This window comes from Aplysia californica, unplaced genomic scaffold, assembly GCF_000002075.1.
Source record: "Aplysia californica isolate F4 #8 unplaced genomic scaffold, AplCal3.0 scaffold00276, whole genome shotgun sequence".
Classification (NCBI taxonomy): domain Eukaryota; kingdom Metazoa; phylum Mollusca; class Gastropoda; order Aplysiida; family Aplysiidae; genus Aplysia; species Aplysia californica.
In genome coordinates this window covers 942,605-947,860 of record NW_004797546.1, presented here as the reverse complement: position 1 = coordinate 947,860, position 5,256 = coordinate 942,605, and the positions used below count along the sequence as shown (strand labels likewise).

Here is a 5,256-nt window from a genome sequence, read left to right as displayed (position 1 = left end):
TAGAGAGAGAGAGAGAGAGAGAGAGAGAGAGAGAGAGAGAGAGACAGAGAGAGAGAGACAGAGAGAGAGAGAGAGACACACACACAGAGAGAGAGAAGCAAATATGCATATAAACATAAGAACTCATAAACGAGATATTACGTGCAATAAAAACATTTATAGAATCATGCGTCCCTTCATCTATTTACGAAAGACAATATCGTTATATTGAGCATGATTGACTAAGAGTAAGACCAACAAAGAAAATATCCAACGGAAATAAATATATATCCCCAAACAAAACAAGAGTCGGTTTTTACAATATAACTTTACTGAGGTAGATAACGATGTTAATTAACCCTTCATTGTCCAATCTTGATAACCCCCACTTCAATGATTTATTCACAAAAATAAATGGTAAAAAGTCTGACCAAGAAAGAAACGAATCACGTGATGACCGACGATAGCGCGCTGATTAGATCTGTAATAGTAATAGCAGATATCTACTCGTATACACGATCTTTGGTCTCCTAACAACATATGGGACAAAGGAAGCAAACACTCACGGGTAGAGGTGGGCAAAATCCGGATGACTATCCGGATAACCGGATAATTCTGAATAAACCATTATCCAAATTCAGACTCTTGAGTACTTTCTCTTGACCCGTTGGTGCACCCATTTATTGTTGAAGTGATGCCAACCCGTTTCTCGAAGCAGTTCTAACCAAGTTGCCGAAGCGGTTCATAACATATTATTATTATTATTATTATTTGCTGAATAGTGTACTAACATTATCCGGATTTTGCTAAAGCGACTCATAGCCCAGCCCTACTCACGGGCTAACAGCGACATCAGCGGAATAATTAATTACTGTAGGGAGAACTTCGGGGCCGCCAAGTTGCCAAACCTTTTTCACAACGTCTGTTGACTTCAGTGCTTTCTTGACCTCTCTCCATATTTTGTGTCATGACGTGGTGGAATCAGGCGCTCGTCAATTTTTGGGCATTTTGACTTATTGATAACTTCCTAAGGCTTTTCCCACCTGTCTTGCTTTTGCGGGGAAAAGACCCACCACCTATATCTTTAATAGAAAATGAAATATTTGCCTTTGAAAAAAGTGGGGGTCGCCTGAAGTCAGAGATAAAATAAGCGAGAAAATGGTCCCCACAGTTTGGTGATTTTAAAAGCTTGAGTGTCCTTGAAAACTTAAAATTTACATAATATATTGTGTCTTTGATGAACAATTGACAGTAAAATTCACACACAGTATGTTTTTAAAAGGATATAAAAATGTTAAGCCCAAAAATAAATAAATATATATTGCTCAATGGATAGAAAAATGTCAGTTTCTGTGATTTGATTATTTTGACGAAACGCTTGATTTCACCACGATGCGTTACATTTTTTTAAAACATTGAAAATGTGACTTCTTCTTAAGCTCACTTTTTGTTATGAGCTTGGGCAAGAAAGCACTGAGGTCTCGGTTTGCTGACTGGTAACAGATCTTTGTTTCCACCGACGAGGACAGACGTAAGGTGTCTTTGCCCTTCTTCCAGGCGTGCTTTTGTTTTCCTCTTTTTTCAGGTAAGTGTTTTACGGCCCTCGCATCTGCATAAGGTCATAATATGAGCGCACAGGACACATTTAACTTTTTCAGTTTGCTGGAAACTTTGAGTTTTGCCCGAATGGCGGCCGAAGCCTACTCTTATCGATTTCGGACCGTCAAGGGAACTGTAAGGCGCGCAACTTGCACAGGGAACCTCTTAGATTTTTCGCCCTTGTCCGAGAAGGCCAGGTGTAGATCTTTCCCATCGCAAGATCAGGGGTGTGGCTGAAAGACAGCAGTAAGAAGGAGCCTAGGAATAGCAGTTGAAAGGCTGCAGAAAGAGTCAGGAACCCAGAGTTGGGGGCAAAGGAGATGAGGGGGTGGGAGCAGAAAGTGGAGACGAAAGCAGACAGCAGAACATTGTTGGAGAGCAGGAAAGGATGTGAAAGGAGAACATTTTAGAGAAGAAAATTTTTCGTCGCTGTCCGGATTCGAACCCGGAACCTATTGAATGAGAGGCGAAGACCTTAACCTCTAGGCTACGGGAGCCCCCCTTCTGGCAGCTTTGTTCTCACCGACGATTACAGAATGATGTAAACAGTGGCGGTGATTAGTAAAGGGCTCACGGGCTTGAGCCCCCTCCCCCCCCTCCCAACTGTGTCCCAAAGTAAATGAAAGTTTCTGAAATAATGAAACAAGCAGTTGAAACCGTTATGTTCGCTCGCAAGAAACACAGGGAGATCAACTTGGCGGCTTGCTCGTTTATCCAATCACTGTTGTCGCCGCTGACAACTATAGTAACCTAACAGCCACTCAAAGTGTTTTACCAATCTTCCAGACGTACTTTTGTTTTCCTCTTTTTTAAAGAGAGGAAAAGAAAGGTGTGTGTACTGACGGTGTGGGGGTACTGCCACTGGTTGCGAAGTTTCGGAAGGAAGAAGAAGAGGAACATGAAGAGGAAGAGGAAGGAAAACAGAAGATTCGGAGGAAAAATGAATTAGAGGCAGCGTGGTGTAATCAGGCGTTCGTCAAAATAATGAAATAAAAGAAATCGGGTTTTTTGGTGTGTTTTTTCGGGGGGGGGGGGGGGGGGGGGGAATAATGGGCAATTTTTTTTTAAATTTTCTTTTCTTTTTTTTTTTAAATTTTGGTTCTACACCTTTTATGTCCAATAACAAATGTCACGACGCGGTGGAATCACGCGCTCGTCAATTTTTGGTCCTATGGAGTTTTTGGTATCAACTTACTGCCTGACCATTTGTCTTGATTTCATAAGGAAATACCCATTTATCTTCAACTAGCTGGGCTCCCTTTCAATGAAAGGAATGATCGGTGCCTTAACATCAATTGAAAGTCATATTGGCCTACTCTTTTTACACTCTGCTGGAATGGAGCTATAAATCTTGAGAGAAAAGTGACAGGTTTGTTTCCATGTTACCAAATATTATGTAATAGATGTATAGATTGATTCTCTATTCCGCTTTCGTGGTTGTACACTCCTTAATTTCAAAGGTGTGGAATCTGCACACGGCTAGTGAACGAAAGCCTCGCTTGTTTACGATGGCATCTTAGAAAATAATAAATAATAATAATAGATAGCATTTGTATAGCGCATATCCCCGCTCAGCAGCAGGCTCTATGCGCTTTACACTATATTATTATTACCCCAGCAGACCATAGAACACTCCGAAACATTCTCAGCTTCCCGGGAAGCATACAGTGCGAGCAGCCGATTAAGCGCTCAAACACTAACAAACTGACAAGATCTTTCGCTGTCTATAGCCGGGTACCCATTCTCACCTGGGTGAAGTGAGGAACATTCGTGCAAAGTGCCTTTCCCAAGGACACAACGTCGGGCCCTTGACGGGATTCGAACCCACGACCTTACGGTTGCGAGTCCAAGAGCCTAACCACTAGGCCACCGACGCCACGAAGACGGACTTTCCCCAAGATTAGATCTAACCGAAACTAATGAAAAACTGAAAATTTAACTACAGTGACTTGAGGGTCCTCATTGAAACTGTGCACCCTTTAAATGATTCTGAACCACCATTAATTTGGTCAAATACGAAAGAAAAGTTTTTTTGAAAGTTTTAGGCTGCGAAAGTGTGAAGTTTCACAAATATATGATATAGAGATAGAGTAGAGATACATATGAGATAGAAGGAGGTGGGGGTCACCTGGTTTCAGAGGTAAAATTAGTCCGAAAATGGCCGCCAAACTTAAAATTTACACTTTATGCGCCTTTAATAAACGATTTTCAGTAGAAATAAAGAGTGCAATATGTCTTTTAAAATGGACATAGCAGGTGATAAGCAAAAAAAAAAAAGAAAAAAAAAAGAAAAATGCTGTTTTCTTCGATTTTATTGTATTGGCGAGCTCCTGATTTCACCACGGTGCCTGGCATATAACACGTGTCTTGTTCCTTATTTAAAATCCATATTACACACATTTCAACATTATATTTTTTTATATCCGTGGCAAATGATTGGGTTTGGAGCAAACTTTTGCAGTTTTTAATTGGAATTGTATTATCGTTACAACAGGCTTAAATACAAAATTATTTCGTGCAATTTTCTAGTGTTTTTCTAGTTTTGCTTTGCTTTGCTTTGCTTGTTTGTTTTGTTTGTTTGTTTGTATTTTCTGGAGGCCGAGTGTCTCTCGATCTGTTGTAATAGACAGAAGTGCCGGAAATGAGTAACAGCAACAAATCCCAAGCCCAAATCCAGTTGGATTTGCAAACTCCCAAAACCCAAATTCAAATCCAGATCCGTAACAAATGGAGTGCTCTGTGCTGCGTGCAGACCTAGCAGGACAACCGAAGTCCTGTCTTTTATTTTATTTTTTAAAAAAAATTTTTTTTTTGGGGGGGGGGGGAGGGAGTTGAGTGTTTTACGGCGCTCATAACAGAATAAGATCATATGAGCTCGCAGGACACTTTAAACTTTTTCTGTTGGTAGGACATTAAACATTTTTTTCTCCCCGGGTGACGGCCGAAGCCTACTTTTACCGATTTTTGACCACCAAGGGATCTTTAACGTGTGCAACTTGCACACGGGCCCTCCGAGATTTTTTCGCCCTTGTCCGAGAAGGCTAGGTGTAGATATTTCCTAAGTCCTGTCTGCACACGGGGTCCCTCGTTTCAAGATTCAACTTACTTACTTTTGCTTTTACTTTTTCCTTCCTCTGGTATCCTTAGGATGTCGAGGGGAGGTGCAGGTTTCGGTCCTGTGCTAGGTGTGTAGCATCTGTGATAGATATGTTGTGCTGTTCCAGGATACTCTTTAACCCCATCCAGCCAGGTCTTTCTTGGTCTTCCTCTTGATTTGAAGTCGGATTCACAATTGTAGTAAGCTCTAGCAGCTAATTGTTTCTGGGGTATTCTGGTTCGATGTCCGAACCATTAATTTGACTCTTGGACGCTCATTGTATTTTATTCCTGGTGGTATTCCGGTTTGTAGGCGGATGGTCTCGTTCCTTATGCGGTCTCTTCTGGTGACGTTGATGGTTTTGCTGAGACACTTCCTTTTGCATGCATTGATTCCTCTTTCTTGTGCCTTGTATAGAGGCCATGTTTGGCACTGGTGTGTTAAGGTTGGTTATGAAGTTTCAACGAACTCTCTCAACTCATAAACTTTTCTCCACCGTCCCGCCAGTCACAATCAAAGATCTGAATGTCAAAGACAGCCCCTCTCGGTATAACCACCACTCCTCACCCCCCGCCACCATC

At 41.5% G+C, this 5,256-nt stretch overlaps 1 protein-coding gene across 1 annotated transcript in view; it reads left to right on the top strand.

Moving 5' to 3' along the window:
• Positions 1–1,400: 1,400 nt before the first annotated feature.
• The window catches only part of LOC101846360 (arylsulfatase I), a gene marked incomplete at both ends in the record, with an annotated part of 30,998 nt that continues 27,142 nt past the window's right edge, over positions 1,401–5,256 (top strand). Inside the window, 1 exon segment of the mRNA XM_013084184.2 lies at positions 1,401–1,564.